Source organism: Canis lupus, chromosome 34 (assembly GCF_048164855.1).
Source record: "Canis lupus baileyi chromosome 34, mCanLup2.hap1, whole genome shotgun sequence".
Taxonomy (NCBI): domain Eukaryota; kingdom Metazoa; phylum Chordata; class Mammalia; order Carnivora; family Canidae; genus Canis; species Canis lupus.
The window spans coordinates 3,116,241-3,136,030 of record NC_132871.1 but is presented as its reverse complement, the minus strand read 5'-3'; the positions used below and the strand labels follow the sequence as shown (position 1 = coordinate 3,136,030).

Sequence of the window (19,790 nt, the reverse complement as noted above, 5' to 3'; positions counted from 1 at the left end):
GCCCACTCCATAGGCCCCATCATATAGGCACTGGGAAACCAAAATAATAGGTTTGACTCTCTGTACTATAATATTCACTTCATCTGGCACCGAACCTGTAGTATCTCTGAGGTGTGCCTGTGGCGTATCATTTATGGTTTAGGAATTTTATTCGCTGCTTTTTTTTCAAGTGTGTTTTGTTACATTTCGTTGTTTCTGATGCTTGAAAAGATCTTAAAGTTTATCTTTATTTTTTTTAATAATTTAAATTGCTTTATGATATATGCCTTATAGCTTCAAATCTGGAATTTTTGTAGGCTTTTATTTTATTATTTCTTTCATTGTAAGCTTTTGATTCTGTTTGTTCCTACATAGACACTTTTTTTTTTTTTTTTTTTTTTTTTTTTTTTTTACACCTTGTTTTTTACACATCATTTACACCTTGTCTGCTAAGGTGTGTATCATCTGCATACCATTCATTATTGTTGAAAATCTTGGCCTAGGATGAAAGTTGTTTTTCTTCCTTTCTCCCTCTCTCTTTCCTCTTTCCTTCCTTTCTTCCTTTTCTTCCTTTCTTCCTTTTCTTTTTTCTTTCTTTCTTTCTTTCTTTCTTTCTTTCTTTCTTTCTTTCTCTTTCTTTCTTTCTTTCTTTTCTTTCTTTCTTTCTTTCTTTCTTTCTTTCTTTCTTTCTTTCTTTCTTTTTCTTCAATTTCCCTATTAGAGGATATTTCCTCTTGCCTTAAACATTACTTGGGGCACTACTATGGTACCATATACCATTAAATTCATAGCTTTAGGTTCTCACAGCCCCAGATGATCTGAGTCTCAAATATGCTTTATCCTTGTTCTTTGCCCCCATTATCCACTCAGTATCAAGACAATCTTCTTTAAAATCCCCTGGAAGATATTATTTTACAATAATGCCAGGGCTGTGGCACTTTGGTGTCCCAGATGAATGTAAGGGCATCTCCTCTTAAGTTCCCCAGCTTATTCAGACCCTGTTGGCCCTTGATTTCTTTCTTAGCACCACATAAATCCACCAAAGACCAAACCAAATTTATTTGGATCATCAAACACTCAGAACATGTGTGGGTTCAGTCACCTGGTACCCAAGGTAGCAATCAGAGTTCATTTTTTTTCCCTTAGAGAATTTCATCAGCTTTATACTATGATGTCAGCTCTTTGACATTTTTAAGGTGAACTTATAAATATACTTTGCCCAGCATTTTTAGTAATTTCTGAAGATGGAAGTACAATGTATAGACCTTTCTTCAATGTTTACGTATCTAATAAGGTATTTTCCCTTCTCAGTGTAGGAGCCATAAACACTTTCTACTGCATAATGAATAACTGAACACTGTGTCTGACATCGGTAAAATTAAATAAGCTTGTACCACATTAGACAACAACATATTTTTAATCTTTATTTCACATCTTAAACATGAAGACTTTCTAGAAAAGTTTCTCCTCATACACACTTTTTTTGGGGGCGGGCTTTCATTAGTATGTGCACTTGGCTCTATATTTGTTTCTATCATTTGTGCAGAGATGGGTGTTAAAAGGTCCTAATCACTCTCTAGCAATATCACTCTCTTTATCCATAGCTACTCATTGGTGGCTGAAAGATGTACAGATTTTATTTTTACCCAAAGTTCTACAATTTAGAACATAACTCTCTGATTCAATTTTTCACTACTCTATTATCCAAACAGTATAGATATGACTGGTTAAACTCCTACTTCTGTTTATTTATTTTTTGATATTTTTCTCTCAAAATCTGATGACGTATTTCTGTTGATATAGTCACCCACTGGTAGAAGCCAAATTAAATGTCACTTGCTGTATGAACTTTGCCCTGATGAATCAACTCTGAGTGATTTGACATTCCTCTGAAGTCAGACTTTTACTTACATATTTTAATATCTAGTGTTTTTTCTTCAAGTATTTCTTTCATTCCCTATGTTGCATAAGCTCATGAAGTAGGAATATGATCGTATCTACCTTTTTTTGTCACAGTCGCTAAAACATTTTTCACATATATTAACATGTACATATATATGCCAACACACATATACATATGTATTGCCTAGAATAAGGAGTTTTTGTTTGGTGCATTTTTAAAAATTAGTAATATCCATTAATTTTTAGGGGACACGCACCTTGTACTTTTGTGTCATAATTTTGTTTGACCCATGTGGTATATAAGGAGTTGCCCATATGATCTCAAAAAGACCAAAAAAATCCCATTATTCTATCCTCAAGATCATAACAGACAATTTCAATGCAATATGTATCCATCCAAGCATAAGTAAGTTTTTAGAAAGATTCTAATATAACATCTTAGTTTAGTTAACTTATGTAAAGACTAAGTAATTCAGTTTAATTACTAGTGAAAACATTTCCCAAAATTGGGCCCTGTGGATACTTAAAAAATCACAATTTTTTCTTGGTGGAAGAAAATAGTTAACAAAATATTGCATGGAATTTCGTTCAGTCTCAGGGACACCTTGATCAAATCATCCTCAAAACACCAATACAGAATTTCTAGGCATGTATGGTATTAGAGACAAATACCAAGCTGAGGCGATCAAACAGTTTTGTTGAAATTATTTCTTAAGTCCTGATTAACGGGTAATGGTATGATACAATACAACTTGGGAAATGGAATCTCTTTACCTATCCTTGATCTGAAGGAACTACAGAGCTGACATCTTGCCTAAATGGAGGTTGTATGTTCACATCCAAATTCTCTTCAATTCGTCCTCATGGTCTTCTGGGATCACCACATCCCAGGTGTGGAGGGACTCAAGGATATTTGGTTTTGGTGATGCATTTTTTGATGCCTACCATATACCCCTTTGAGGGGCTAAGTAAATTTAATGTTGAGAAAAGTCTATCAAGTCTCATGAAGTTTGCTTATTAATCTGAATCTAAGATCATTGTACTTTTTGAGCAGTTTAATAATAGTGTTTCATTAGATATGTGTGAGCAATATTGGGTTTAAATGTGTTAATTTTTTTTTTTTTTTTACTGTAGACTCTTCAGAGGCTTTAACTGTACTATAGAGAGGGGGAAATATAGTGTGTCATACTACTCCCTGTTATTTGACACAATGCATTTTATGCAGCTCTTTGTAGGGATTGCACAGTCAGAAATCTTTCCCTAGGCTATGTAAGACCTGGGTATTATCACTTTGGTAGTTAATTTAATTATTTGTAAATTAATATTTGGCAGCTAACTAAATTATAGGAGAAAAAGCATAATATGTAAATTTTCTAAAATAGTTATCTACAACAAATGGCTAAAAACTTAAGAAATACATATAAAAAGCATGCCTATAATACATCACCATAATTTGAAAGGAAATTCTATTTGTACAATTGTTAAATGATTTTTTTGTCATAGTCTAACCGATATACTGGAGAAGCAAGACTCACGAGATACAATCAGGTATCAACCTAATATCTACTCATTTTGTTGAAAGCACTCTAGCTCAGGTGCTATGATTCCCCCATTCCATCTATTTTTCTCTCTATCTCTCTGTCTCTCTATCATCTATTTCTTTTTAATTTTTAAAGAATACCAGTTAGTTGATACACTATAACGTTAGTTTCAGGTGTACAATATACTTATTTAATGTTTCCATATAACCTGATGCTCATCACAAGTGCCCTCCTTTAATCTTCATCTTGTATTTTACCCATCCCCTACTCCCTTGACACTAGTTACCATCAGTTGGTTTTCTATCATTTCTTGGTTTGTCTCTCTGTTGGTTTTCTTTCCCCTCTTTGCTCATTTGTTTTATTGCCTAAATTCTACATAGGAGTGAAATCTTATGCTATTTGTTTTTCTCTGATTGACTTAACTCACTTAGCGTAATACTCTCTAGCTCCATCCATGTCATTGCAAATGGCAAGATTATATTTTCTTTTTATGGCTGAGTAATACTCCATTGTGTGTGTGTGTGTGTGTGTGTGTGTGTGTGTATCATATTTTCTTTATCCATTTATCAGTCGATGGGCACTTGGGTTCTTTCCATAATTTGGCTATTAGAGATAATGCTGCTGTAAACTTCGAGGTGTGTGGATCCCTTTAAATTAGTATTTTTGTATCTTTGAGTAAATACCTAGTAGTTCAATTGCTGGATTCCAGGGTAGCTTTATTTTTAACTTTTCGAGAAATCCCCATATTGTTTTCCACACTGGCTGCACCAGTTTGCATTCCCACCAAAAGTACTCGAGGGTTCCTTTTTCTCTACATCCTCACCAACACTTGTTGTTTCCTCTGTTTTTGATTTTAGCCATTCTGATAGGTGTGAGGTGCTATCTCATTAGAGTTTCGGTTTGTATTTGCCTGATGATCAGTGATGTTGAGCATCTTTTCATGTGTCTGTTGGCCATTTGTATGTCTTCTTTGGTAAAATGTCTATTCATGTCTTCTGCCCATTTTTAAATTAGATTATTCATTTTTGGGTGTTGAGTTTCATAAGTTCTTCATTGATTTTGATTTTATCAGATATGTCATTTGCAAATATCTTTTCCCATTCAGTAGGTTGCCTTTTAGTAGTTTAGTTGATTGTTTCCTTCATTGTGCAATAACTCTTTATCTTGATGAATAGCAACATGCAAGAGAATAAAACTAGACCAATTTCTTACATCAAACATAAATATAAATTCAAAATAGATTAAAGACCTAAATGTGAGACTTGAAATCATAAAAATCCTAGAGAACCCAGGCAGAAACCTCTTTGACACTGGGTGCAGAAATTTCTTTCTAGGTCTATCTCTTGAGGCAAGGAAAACAAAAGAAAGGAAATTTTGAAAGGAGTGACTATCTGAGTCTATATGGTTTGATTATAAGTAATGGGAAATTAGTTAAAATCAATTAACCAAATTATAACCGGTTAAAGGTAGATTTAATTCTACTTAATCATGTGGACTTAAGTAATAAATGCTCATTCCTTCTTAGCTAAGAATGATCATACATGGTTTTAAAGGTTGAGATCCAGAGTCTTCAGTCTTCCACCTTTCTATCTCATCATTTCACTTGCAGTTTGTTCCACATACTTTGACTTGCCACCTTGGCTCAACAGACTGCTTTGTCAAATGTTTCACAAATTTATAGCTTTTCTGGGTTTCTCAAACATGTGTGTGTGTGTGTGTGTGTGTTATTTCCTTTTACTTTATGAACCAGGCCATTTCATGGAATCTATTTCATGAAAACATTCAAAGTTGAAATTAATTTGATATTTTTCTTTTTTTACAGAAGCATAAAGATGAATTCAGAAACTGCCCTGAATCCCCTTCACTTCTACACTTCTACTCATACATGGATTCATTTATTTATATTATTACAATCTGCAAAAAGCCAATCATCCATAAAATTGCAAAATGTGCTTAAATAACTTTTTTTTAATTCTATAGAATACTCAAATCAAATAAAGATTGAGTAGACTCCACTGTGCTCCTGAAATATCATGTAAAACTTTAAAGAAAGGAGGCTGAAATGTGGCAATTGTCATGAAACTATCACTGATGATTTCCCTTGCTCTTAATCTCACTTATTAAATTATTTATTTCTGATACTATGTTTTTCATTTCTAGACTTTCCACTTTTCCTTTTCTATGGTTTCCATATATCTACTAAAATATCACTTGCCAAAGCATGTTGTCTACTTTTTGCCCTAGGCATTTTATCAGTTATGTTCAGATCATTGTCCAATAAGTCTTAACCACTTCAGAGTCTTCTTCTATTAATATTTTGCATCTCTTGACCACAGTTTTTGTTTCCTTGCTTTTTTATATGTCTCTTTATCTATAAATCCACACCAGGTATCTCATACAGAAGAGCAATGAAAGATGAAGCAATGTTATTTTTCTACACAAGTCCCTTTTGCTGTTAGGTCATTAGAGTGGAAATCATGTCAGCCTGATCTTTGGTTCATCTGGGTCAGGTCTTCATTACAACTTTATTTTGATTCAGTTTATCACTGGCTGTAAACTTTTTTAGAGCAAAGTCAGGATTTTTTCATGGGTTCTAAGGGTAAGAGAGGCTTCCCTCCCGCCCTCCCCCATCATAGCTCATCTGTTTGGCAGATTGAATCTTTGGGAAGTTCTCTTATTTTTCACTCTTATCTTAGTTCTCTATGTGGTAATATGCTCAATAATTTCCAGATTGTCTCGAAAGGTTGTCTCTTAGCTTTCTTGCCTACTAAGGCATTTTGTTGGTGAGATATCAAATTTCCTGCCTCAAACTTCAGTAAGTGGAAATTTAGAGTGACTTTTATAGCTCTGCATTCCCCTGCTCCCAGTATTTGAAGAGACTTTGCCTCCCAGACCTTTTTCAATCTCCCTCCCTCCCTCTCATTAGTATATTTAAATAACATTGGGTCCTAAACTCTCTGATGAGTTTATAAAAATAGCTATGATTTGAAGTTTACATGGCCTTTGGATGGGTTTTCCCCTTTATGGAATGTGTCTTTTATTGTCTGGCAGCTTCAGCATTTACTACTTATTTTCCTTTTCAGCAATTCGACTATATTATGTGTAAGAGGTTCTTTCTTTTATTTACCCATTCTCTGAGCTTAGTGAGTTTTCTGCATCGTTGGATTTATGTCTTTTGAAAAAAACCTTGGACTGTGCCTTTCAAATATTTTCTCTGTCTCATTCTTTCTCTCCTTTTCTTCTCAGAATAAACTCATATCCATGTTAGGATTGTTGCCATTGTTTCTCAAGCTATAAGTATTTTTCTAAGATTTTTTTTTCTCTTTGTGTTATGACTTGGATTGTTTATATTGACCTCTCTTCAAATACATTATTTTATTCTTTTGCTGTGCTTAAGTTTTGGTTAAGCCCATAGGTGAATTCATTTTGGTTATTGTATTTTTTTCAGTTCTCTTATTTAAATTGAGTACAATTGAAGCTTTTATTTCACTGCTGATTCCCTCATGTTCTTAAATTTTGTCCATATTTTTCTCTAGAACTCCTAACACTTATCAAAGCTATTTTAAAGAACTTATGTGCTATTTCCAAACCCTCTGTAAAGGCTGATCCCTTTGTAGATTTATTTCTACTGACCTGCATGTTCTTTTGATTGTGGGTCACATGTTTTTTGTTGTTGTTGTTGTTTATTTGTTTTGCTTTTTCATATGCCTGTTAATTTTTTGAAGTTATATTTCTACAATTGTGTGGGGTGGGGAAAAGAAAGGACTAAAGATAGTAATATCTGCTACCAGAGGAATGTATAGCCACTCCTTTCATCACTCCATCTATGCTTGAATGGAGTACTGAGTTAGTCTTATTATAGTTGAGCTGGATGGAGCCTTGGTAGAACTGGGTATAGAAAAGTTCCTTACAATTATTTCACCACTAGCTCCAAATATATTGAGGAAGATTAAGACTTTCTGTTCTTTTTTTTAAGACTTTCTGTTCTAACTAATTATTTTCTCAAGAACTCTTCAAGCATTTATAACCCATCTTTTAGAATTTTTAACCATTCTATACATTAAAGCTCAGTAGCCAGGTATTCATGCCACTTAGAAGTTTTCTTTACTCTATAGCCCAACAACACTCCCATGTCTCCATACCATACTGCTGACCTGACCCAGAACTTGATTGGTTACTTCTTTATATTCAGTGTTAGCCCCATGCACTTTGGGGACATAAAAATTAGAACTATAAAATTTCTAGAATGAAACTTACAAGACAAATATAGCAGAACATTTTGAGATCTTGAATAGGCATGACATAAACATTGAGAAATATGTGTTATAAATTAAACTCAATCAAAATAAATGCACCTGTTCATTGAACAACATATTTAGCAAAATTAAAATTAAATCTCAAACTGTAGGGAAATATTATGTTATATTGGTTATATTAATATATAAAATTTTGATATGTATGTATGTCAAAAGTAGAGTAAACTTAAGCATTCACAATAAGAAAAAATTTCAGTCAAATTTGGCAAAATATTTGAAATGGTATTTTACAAAAGAAGATAAGTGAATGACCAATTACTAAGTAAAAACATACTCAACATAATAAAGCATCAGAAAGTACAAATTAAAAAAAATATCTCATGAAATATCTCTCCACACTTACTTGACTAGCAAAAAACAAAACAAAACAAAACAAAACAAAAAACAAACAAACAAACAAAAAACCACAGTGCTAAGTTTTGGCCACAGTGTGGAATAACCACAACACTCAGACATTGCTGATGGAAATGTAAAATGATACTACCATTTGGAAAATAATTTGAATTTCTTATACAGTTAAACACAAACATGTGGATAAGACTGAACTATTCAAGTCATAGGCATTTGCCCAATGAAATTACATCTATACACAAAAAAAATCCACGTACTCTAAATATTTCTTGAACTTTTTTACTCTTGTACATACAACATTCTACTTTGAAAATATTTTCCCAGTGAACTGTTTCTGAAATGTTAATTCTTCATGGGCATAGCAAGTATCTCTTCCTTCTTAAGTAATCCCAGTTTTAATAAGCTAAAATGTCAGCTATTTCCTGTACTCCCATGACACTTGAGATATATCCAAGAATGTTGCTATTATTTTACTAATAAGAGGCTCTGAAACCATGGATAGGGCTTATATGGAAGAACATGTGGTTTTGTGGTTAGATGGAGATTTATCCATTTGAGGAGAGCTCTTCAAATGCCAATATCTCAAGGCCCTTTTAGGCATTCAAAAGATATTCTTTCAGATGACTACCTTAAAAAATTAGACTCTTTTTGTTAACAAAGTGGATGAGAGGTTTCACTGGAAAAATAGAACCCATTCATGTTTTATTTTCAGATTCATACATGTTCTTATTTCTCACTACTAAGTATGAAACTATACTCAAATCATCATTAGATATTAGCTTATATAGCATTAACTATAACCTCAACTCCAAAACACATAGAAACAAACGTAAAAACAATAAATAAACCAACAAAGAAAAAAGTGGGATAAGAAGATTTTTTAAAAAACCAGAAACACTGTAAACAGTAAAGGAAAACTTCTCCAATCAAATATGGATAGCTTTTGTATGTCAGTAATACTCTAGTCAAGTAGTTTTAAAAATAAAGATGAAGAAATTAAAAAAAAGAAAATAACAGCCCATATTTCCAAAATTAAAAAAAATAGCAAAATACTTAGGGTAGTAAGAGACTGTATTGCATTCATGAAATAAAAGAAGTGGGTGTTTTAAAGAATTAATTTAAAGGCTCTAAAAAAGTAGATAGGAAACCCTCAAGAAACACTCATTAGTTTTGGTCAGTAGAAATCATGGCAACAAAAGTAATTTTTAGACAAAGTATAAGAAAATTACAGAATCAATTCTGGAGACATTAGATAAGAAAACTGAAAACAAAGGAAAATATTAAAGAAATAATAAAATGAAACTTTGAAGAACTGAAAGATATTAAAATTTAAAGAAGCCCACTAAGATCTCAGCATTGTGACTGGACAAAATCTCTCACCAAGATGACACAACCTGGAATTTCAAGTCAAAAATAAAAAAGTCCAACGATATTCTGTGTGTGGGTATTGGGTGGCATGCTCTCATATAAGACGAATAAGAATCAGAGTAGCAACAGATATTTCAAAATCAATTATGAATGCTAGAAGACAATGTTCTTTTTAAATTTCTGAGAACACATTAGTCCAGAATTATTCCAGAATTCAGTACTCAACTGGATTATCCATTATTTTTGATAACAGAATAAAAACACTTCCAGACAAAAAGGCAACGGAAATTATGTTTCCCATGTTTTCTTTGGGAAGCCCATACAAAAGGTACTCTTGCATCAAGAACATCAACATCCCCATGAGCACCATCACCAATAACAACAACCAAAGTGCAGAAGAAGAGAACAGAAACCAGGAAATTCTGCAGCCATCCTAAACATCCTCAAAAAGCTACTAGACTTGGAGGAACAAAAATGTTTTCAAAGAAAAGCAGTTATAAAACAGGAAAGGGGTTTTGAAAAAAAGATAAAGCTATGTGGTTAACAACACATGCAAGTAAGAAAATTTAATAGAAATCTGTGTACAACACTGTACTGATAGATAATACTGTATTGTACACTTAAAAATCTTTTAAGAGGGTAGACCTCATGCTAAGTGTTCTTAGAAACAACAAGGTGAAATTTTAAAAAAAATAAAAGGGGGGGATGGTAAACAATAGCAATATGGAATTTTTACCATTGGACAATGTTTGGCATGACATTGACTAATAAATTCAAAGTCAAAACGATATAATTATTAATTGGAAATTTGTGGTAAAGCTATTGATAAAGATATTGTGATAGACTTTAACTTCTGGTCCTTGGCTTGGTAATTGAGACTCAAACTGAGGCTGAGACTAAGAATAGAGTAGTTTCAAGTAACAATTGTTATAGGTCCAGTTACCACCTCCAGGATTTAGTCGGAATAAATTAATCCAATAACAAGAAACTTCAACACAGCTGTTCATCTTTGAAAACATAAGGCTCAGGGGAAAGTAGATTCTATATTCTGGAATTATTCATCAAGGAAGAAGTGCAGCTGTGTTTTGTATCCTCCAATCCAAGAAGAGGGAGTGGGTTTCTTCTCCCCAAAACTAAGGAGTACAGCGATGGTGTAAAGATATTCAATCCTATTTGTCACAAAAGGAAATGAATAGGTGATATCTAAAATTGAGAAAATATTGTGAAGTATACTAAAACTGGTAGGAGACCTAATTGCAGAAAACATGTGTTTGCCTGCTGTTGGGACTACAGGATTGAAGGTTAGGACTGGTGGGAGGCAGCAGGTCAGTATTCTTGTTTTTCATTTATATCATTCAATAATATTTACCTATATATAGAGAGTAATGCAACAAAAATGTGTATGTATGTGTATGTGTATGTGTATGTGTATGTGTGTGTGTGTGTGTTTAAAAGGGATGTATTTATGGAAGATACTAAGGAAAAAAAAATGAGCCACTGACTGATGAAGCAGGGCCTTAAAAGGAAGTCCATCCTTGAGAACAATTTTCTAAAGTAGGGTGACATAAGTGAGCTTTAAAAACTACAACTTCTAGGGCAGCCCGGGTGGCTCAGCAGTTTAGTGCCGCCTTCAGCCCAGGGCCTGATCCTAGAGACCTGGGATCGAGTTCCACTCGGGCTCCCTGCATGGAGCCTGCTTCTCCCTCTGCCTGTGTCTCTGCCTCTATCTCTTTCTCTGTGTGTCTCTCATTAATAAATAAAAATAAAATCTTTAAACAAACAAGAAAACTACAATTTCTAATCCCGAGCTGTGTAATTACAGAAAACAGACTTGCTTGATACATCCACATTTGATCTGACTGTAGAGGAATGTTTCTGGATACTAAGATCATAAAACACAGTAAAATACAAAATATCACATTTTCTCATTAAAAAATCAAGAATATACTCATGCGCTGTATTTGCACAAGGAAAAATATGTATCCAAATTCAATATTTAGTTTTGAAATAATTTTATATCCACAGAATTTAAAAAACGCAGTCAACTAGAATATTTGAGAAAAGACCACAGGGAACATTCTGTGGATATGAAAGACCTAAACATTCAATTGTCAACATTAGTCAACCAAGAAAGAAAAAGATGAACATAACATTCCTAAATTGTTGTCTCAGCTTCCATTAATCCAATAATACATGGATGAATTGTTTCCGCTACTAAAATTCAGTTTCTGATTGGTACTTTGTCTTTTTTTCATCATTCTAAGCAATGCCAATTTAAATTATGTGATAGTGGCAATGTAAGTACCTGATGTGTCTAAATGATGAAACACCAATCCTTGCCAAAAATGATAAAGCCGCACAGGCTCAGTATCAGTTATGAAAGCTCCTTTAGTTCCTAGGCTACAAACAGTCTTTTCTTAGCTAAAAAAAATAGCACCAGTTAAGTACAAGATCATTTATAGACTTGAAACCTTCTCATAATGATTTTAAAAATGATTATGTACAGCCTGAAAATATAAAAGATGTGATCCTCATTGTCATCCTAAAATACTTCTATTTTTCTTTTACCTTAGGGTTTTTATATTCTTGCATAATGGTGTTTATGAATATTTAGAATCTCTAAAAGAACTGACAATTGCACTACCTGCAAAAATATTATACATGATACTCATAGAAGAACAAACATGTTTTATCACTGAATATTTGATGATATCAAACAGCAAACCATCATCTGATGAAGTACATATATATCAAGATAGAGTACTTTGGCTCATACGTAGCACACACAGACACTAGATTTAAATGCTTTGTCACTACCACAGATAAGATTTGGTTTCAATCGTGACACTTTGAAGTCATACTTTTAGTTCAGTTTCAATATTTCAAGCTAATATGGAATTACGTGTTTTGTTATGGTAAAATTATAAGTTAATATCTTGAAAAAGGGATAGGAGGCATTAATTGCTATTAACCCGACCTGGTATTAGGCAAATTAACATGGCCTGGAGGTATAACAAAGTATTATTTACATAAATGTATATAGTTCTTTCTTTAAGGTATGTGTTGTTTAGAGAAAGCTGTGGCTTATGTAAGCTATTTTCTATATGTATAAACCTTTAAAATCTTTATCTTTAAGGCTGGAATAAAAGTGTGTCTTACTATCTATTTATATTCCACATGTGTCAGTGAAAATACAATACAAATGTTTCAATATAGATAGTATTAACATACGGAGAAAATCAATGCTGCATTTTCTGCCAAGATTTAATGTAAAAAAACAAAATCCTATAACATTACCTAAAACACTTACCAGTTGCACATGTATCAGAGCCTCCAGCATTACATTACAGTATACAGATTTAGCTGGTCTTTAAAAACTAAGGCTTTTTGTGCCCATGTTTCCAGCTATAAAAAATGATACATTTGTTATTTGAAAAACAATATATGAAAAAATATATATATAACTGAGGAATTTCCAGTTTGGGGTAAGATGAACTAAGCACACTCCTTTATCTCCCACAGAACACGACGGTAACCTTGACAATGCTCGGCCCAGCTGTTTGAGAACTCCGAAATGTGGACAGCAACAGGCAGATTGAACTACAGCACCGTTAATCCAGGTGCTTGAAGACTGGGGGCCAGTTGGCCATCTTTGTGTCCCTTGGCGCCTCCTGGCCTGAGCTGAACTCGGCTGGGAACCCAGACCGGGCACAGTAAGGCAGAACCAGCAACAACGACAAACAAAGCAGTTCAGGTAAAGCTGTTCAGTTCTAGCCTGAGAAGTAAAAAGTGAATTATAAAGTTCACAGAGAGGAAATAACACTTTTTTCCCTCTTTTCTCTCTCTCTCGCACACACTACAGATGGTAGGTAGCCCTGGAGAGGCAGGGGGGTGGTGGTGGCAGCAGGTGCAATGCTGGTGGCCTGCAGGAGCCTGAGTCTAGGCCATGAGACTGCCCCCCTCCCTCCTCTCTCTCCTCCCTTGGGAGCTACAGATTCACAGGGTGGGGTTGAAGCCCAACTGTCTACTCTCTCTGTTTCTGTATCCTACCACCTCTTGGTCCTGGATGGTTCAATAGCAAAAGTAGTTGCTTTCTGTCTTTTACAAGGCAGTGGGGACAAGGGACACAAAGGAAAAAGAGATGAATGCTGGGGAGATTTTAGAGAGAAAGGCTGGACAATCAACCCCATAAAGTAGGGTCTTACTTACCACCTGTGGCTTCCACAGGGAAGCATCTAATCCTAATTAGCATGTAAAAGGCTTTAAGAATGGAAAGAACAGACCTCTGCCCAAGTCCTTTGCCAAACCCTGTGGGGCATCCATGGCCCAGAACTGGATAGCACCTCCAAAGATTTGAAAACCGGACAGGTGTTGGGAGCCCAGTGCAGAGAATGCAGGCTAATCCTTGCAGCTTGGAACAGAATCTGGTGGGTTTCATACTTAAAACATAACTTTTGGCATTTCTCATAGAATTTATTTTATTTTTTTATTTTATTATTTTTTTTTCATAGAATTTAAACAAGACCCTCAGACATCACATTCAAAATCTCCAAGATTGTCCAAATTTACTCAAAATTACTCCAAAAATTCCTCAGAAATCAAAATTCCTTACAATCAATCCAGAATTACCCAGGGTACAACCAACCATGATGTTTATTTCATCTAGCTTGGAAAAAAAAAAAAAGCAAAAGATGACCGAGAGATGTTGGAAGAAGCAGCAATAAAAATTGTGGTCAAACACTTTTGAAACAAGTGTTAAAATGTCAAGTACAGAGAATCTATATGATATAAAGAAGAAACAAATAGTAACTCTGGAACTGAAAAACTCACTGAACAAATTCAGTACCAGATTGGAGATGAGAAAAGTTGGTGAACTTCAAGATAGATCAATGGCATTTATTCCTTTTGAACATCTGGGAGACAAAGGGGGTGGGGTGGGAATGAAAGAAAATAATGACTAGAGCTTCAGGGTCCTATGGGACAACAACAAAAGGTCAAAACTTTGGAGTTCCATAAGAAAATAATAAAGGACATGAAGCTAAAAATATATTTGAAGAAGTAATGGATTGAGAATCTTACGCTTGATAAAAGTATTCATACAGATTCATGAAGCTGAGTGAATCCCAAACAGAATAAACACAAAGGAATGTATGTTCAGATATAGCATAATCAACATTGCTGAGAACTAAAAGCAAATAAAAATACAGAAAGCAGCCAGAGAAAAATGGCTCATTAACTGCAAGGGAACAATACTTTGAATGACTACAGATTTCTCAACGCAAAGCATGGTGGCCAGAAGAAGGGGCACCGCATTTTCTTAAATTGGGAACGAAAAGACTTGTCAAGCCAGAATTCTATATTGAGTAAAAATATTCTTCAGGGTAATGGTGGAATAAAGATATTTTCAGATAACGGAAAGCTAAAAATAGCCTGCAAAATGCTCTGAAATGATTGTTAAAAGAAATTCTTCAGGCAGTAGAAAAATGATACTGGAAGGAATCTTGGAAAGTCAGGAATAAAGTAGAATATAAACTGTAAATATATGGAATAAAGTAGAATATAAACTGTAAATATACAATAAATATAACAGATACTACTTCTCTCAAGTTTTTAACATTTGTGTAAAGTCAAAAACAAATACAACAGAGCCTCATGGGAGTTTCAATATATTTAGAGCCAAAATGGACTACGGCAGCCAAAGGAGGACCGTAAATGGAACTGTATGGTGACAGGTTCCTATATTCCAGTTGAAGTGATAATGTACTGATTCTAAACAAACTGTACGAAGTTATGAATGTATTTGCCATCCCTGGAAGAAAAGTAAAGGGAAAAAATCTTTAGTAGGTAAATAGACAAATAAATCAGGGAACGACCGTATACTAGAATACCAGTCATCGGTACATGCAACAATTTGGATGCAGGTTGATATAGGATAGGTGCCATGATGTGGGTGCATCTCCGAGGTACTCTGATGAGTGAAATAAACCATTTTCAGGAGTTTACATACTATATGTATCAATGGCATTCTGGAAAACAAAGACAAAAACAAAACAAAACAAAAAACTGTAGTCAGAATAACAGATTAGTGGTTTCCAGAAGTCAGAGGGTAGTGTAACCATAAAGAGAGAGCCTCAGGGAGGTTTTTGAGGTCACCAAATTTTCTCTATCAGTATTATGTTCCTGACTGCATGAAATCATGTGTTAAAATTCATAACATTTGACAACAAAAGAAGTCCATTTTGCTGCATCATAATTTCAACAATGAACCAAAACAAAACCTTTTTTATTTTATTTTTTAAGATCCTATTTATTTGAGAGAGAGAAAGAGCATGAATGGGGGAGTAAGCGCAGAGGGAGAAGCAGACTCTCCACAGAGCAGGGAACCCAACTCAGATCATGACCTGAACCAAGGGCAGATGCTAACCCACTGAGCCACCCTAGGCCCCAAAACAAAACCTTTCTAAAAGCATATTGAGGATGTGGGTGATTATTGACTTTTCAAGTTGCCTTATCTTCCATTTTAGTTATCAAAAATACATTAGCTTTTTAATCAACCATTTGCTGAGTCATTTCAAAATAAAAATCAATCACATTAAATCAATCAAAATAAAAATCAATTACATTTTTTGATAAAAAAAGACTTTTCCTTTTAACTACTAAAATAATTGAATGTGTAATTTCAACTCCTCTTTGTTGATCACATGTATTTTCCCTTTTGACATTATTCTAAGAATAACAAGAACTCTGGATAAAATAAAAATGTCATTTCTAATATCTCTTATTCTACACTAAAAAAGTCTATACCCATTGACCAAATTTGTTTATGTGCATGTAAAAAATATTGCAATTCAATCCATTTTGTCTCTAAACAAATGGATCATATTAATGTATAATCTGATGTTATTACAGGAAACTTGAATTTTAATGAACCCTATTTGATTTGGATGAGTCAAGACAGGCATAACACAATTGAGTCAATTAGCAAGAATTTTGCAATCAATGTTGATTAAGAAAATGGGATGATGGTATGTGCATAATTTGGAGGCATTCCCTGGCTTGAACATTAATATAATGGGATAAACACTGGCACTTTAAAGATCGCACATTGCTCTGAAATGAAACGATGCATATTTTTGATACATGTAAATATTAATCTATATACTTTTTATTATACATGACTGGATATCCATTCAAAGTAGACCTAAGAAAGAAGAATAAATTGTTCTGCTTTCATGTTCCAGTAAAACATAACCATTAAATCTGCTATAGCTAAACATGTAATGAAATAAATCTCGGATACGGCACATAATTATTGTGATTAGATTTTTGTCCTATATGTCACACATGGAATTGTATTTTTGCTTTGGAGTTTTGGTAGTTTTTTTTAATGCAATTTGCACATTATATATGAATGCTGTTGTCACTACAGATATTTTTCTTGTGCAGAAACCAATGTACTTATCCGAAAAAATGTGTTTACAGATAAAATGTATATACATGTTTTCTATTTGCAGAGAAAATGTGTGCATAGGTTCACTCTTTGTTCTTCACAGCATCAACAGTTTTTCTCTTTGATATGTTTACCTTTACTTTACAGGTTGTTTGGGGGGTAATTATATTTTGCCTTCATTAGTGTGCTTTTAAATTATGTTAGCCCATTATCCTATGTCATTTATATTTTTTTGTTAATGATTTTGGGACATTATGTGATTTCATTTGAATGCTGTATGGTATGTAAATTGTCTTTATTTTTTATTTTATTTTATTTTATTTTATTATTTTATTTTATTTTATTTTAGTGAATTGTCTTTAATAATAAAGCCTTCAAAGTAAAACCATGGTGTTTAAAATTAAACCTCATGCCATATAAAACAGCTAAATTTATATTAATTCATATTAAACAAAGATTTAATAATTTAAAATATTTCAGGGTTATGATACTGAGCCAATGATTTAAAAATTAAATACATAAAACAAAAATATAGATCAGAATAATAAGCTTATTTTGAGGGGATAATGAAGTTCTATTACATAAACTTTGTATCTGCCAAATATCAAATCAGTTCTTGAGTAATTGTTCTTGATCTGATTCCATTTTTATATGTAATTTAGAGTTCATCAACCAAAGTAACTGAAAATCCATTCACATATTCTTTCTACTTATTATTTGAAATCATATTTGCTTCCACAAATATTATGCAGCATTCTGAACACAATTTTGAATGTCATTGTGTGCATTCTCCACATTAACTTCCAGATATGCCAGTATTATCTTTCTCATGTAAAACTGAAATGTTATTATATTTTCTCTGACTTTCTATATAGTGATAATTTTCCTTTTCATGTATTTGTCCGTTAATGAAAAATTATAGTTCATCTTATGCTACATTTAAATAATTATTTTTGGAAAAGAATTCAATCAAGAGTTAAATGCACCTTTAGTATCTTTCTTCTTCTTCTTTTTTTTTTTTCTGAGGACTCTTAGAAAATATTCCTTATATTATTGTTTTTATGAATTTTCTGTAAAACTATGATTTGTATAAAGTTACTAAGAGCTTTTAATAGGACACTTGTTTATCTCTATGATAGGCAGTGGGTTTATTTTAGGAAAGAAGAAAACATTATTTCTGATATAGAATGGAACAGAGTCTCTATGTAATTTGCAACATGCTGAATATTACAAAAAGCGAAGCACAGTGTTACTATGGAAATACACAGGAAATTCGACATAAGAATTCACTGAAGACCACCCCAAAGAATATCTTTTATCTTATTGATGGGATACAGCTAGGTCTCATTTACATATCCACACAATCTAAGTCCTAAATCTGACAATCCTTATATTTTAACTGATTCAGAGCTTTTTTTTAACGTGATTGCTGATATGTTTGGATTAAAATATGTCATTCTGATTTTCAATGTGTTTCATTTGCTCTTTCCTTCTTTTATCCTTTTTTCTACCTTCCTTGGATTTAAGAGTATGTTTGGTTGTTCGGTTTTATCTCCACAGTTATTCATATCTTTTAAAAAATTTCGAAGTTTCTCTAGTTTTATTATATATAAGCTTAAATAATCTGAGTTTCCCTTCAAAGAATATTATACCACTTCACATATAGTATGAAGACCTTATAACAATAATTTTCAATTCCTTCCTCCTATACCTTGGCATATATTTTACCTATACATTCACTGTAAAGACACAATAATTATTCTTGTTTTGTTTTAATCATTCAATTATCTTTTGAAGAAATTAAGCACCGTGATGATTTCATCATCATTTATCCCATTTCAAATGTTCTCTAGCTCTTTGTTTTGACCTAGTTTTGTGTGGCCTACATTATCTTCCTTCCACCTGAAGAACTTCTTTCAACATTTCTTAAAGGGTATGTCTGCTGACAATTTCCTCAGTTTATATTCATCTGAGCAAGTTTATATTTCTGTTGGAATTTTAAAGGATATTTTTATAGAATATTCTTCAAAATTCAGATTGATATTTTTCTTTTTCAACATTTTAACAATTTTATTCCTTCCTATTTTCTTGCTAATGTGGTTTCTCCAGAGAAATTTGATGACCTCTTCTCTTTGTTCTTTTGTATTTAAGGAGTCTTTTTCTCTGGTTACTTTACCCCCATCTCTGGTTGCTTTCAATATTTTCTCTGCTTCTCTGTTTTTGAGAAGTTTAAATATGATAGATATGTTTGTTTTTGTTATTTATCTTGCCTTTTGCTTTCCAAGTTTTTTGAATATGTGGTTCTATATCTGTCATTAATTTTGAAGAAAAAATTGCCATTATTTCTCCAAATATTTCTTGTGTTCCATCTTCTCTTTCTTCTTCTGTAATACTGATATTATACATATATCTATACATATATGTTTTATATATATATATATATATATGACATTGTCCTATATCTCTTGTATGCTGTGTTCTTTTCTTTCTTTCTTTCTTCTTTCTTTCTTTCTTTCTTTCTTTCTTTCTTTCTTTCTTTCTTTCTTTCTTTTTTTTCATTTCAGTTTGGACTATGTCCATAAACCTACCTTTACATTTTTTGATTCATTTTCCTCAACTCTTTCAAGTCTATTAATGGGTCTGTTGAAGGATTCTTCATTTCCATCATTGTGCTTTGATTTTTCGCATTCTGTTTTCTTATTCCTTGTCATTTATATCTCACTGCTGAATATTTGTTTGGTTGTCTAACTTTTGCATTAGAGCCTTTAATTTGTAATACTTATCTAAAATTCCTTTAAAAGTCTGATTGTTTCAATAGCTCTGTCAAATCTGTTTCTGGCCATGATGATTATTTTGTCTTCAGAAATATTTATTCTTACCTTC

General features: G+C 33.0%; 1 long non-coding RNA gene across 2 annotated transcripts in view; it reads left to right on the top strand.

The window, feature by feature from the left end:
* The window catches only part of LOC140624305 (uncharacterized), a 37,716-nt gene extending 21,667 nt beyond the window's left edge, over positions 1–16,049 (top strand). For both annotated transcript variants that reach the window (XR_012023797.1, XR_012023798.1), the window contains 2 exons: positions 12,980–13,211; positions 13,969–16,049. This is a non-coding gene — a long non-coding RNA (uncharacterized lncRNA). The remainder of the gene's footprint in view (positions 1–12,979; positions 13,212–13,968) is intronic.
* The last annotated feature ends 3,741 nt before the right edge of the window (positions 16,050–19,790 follow it).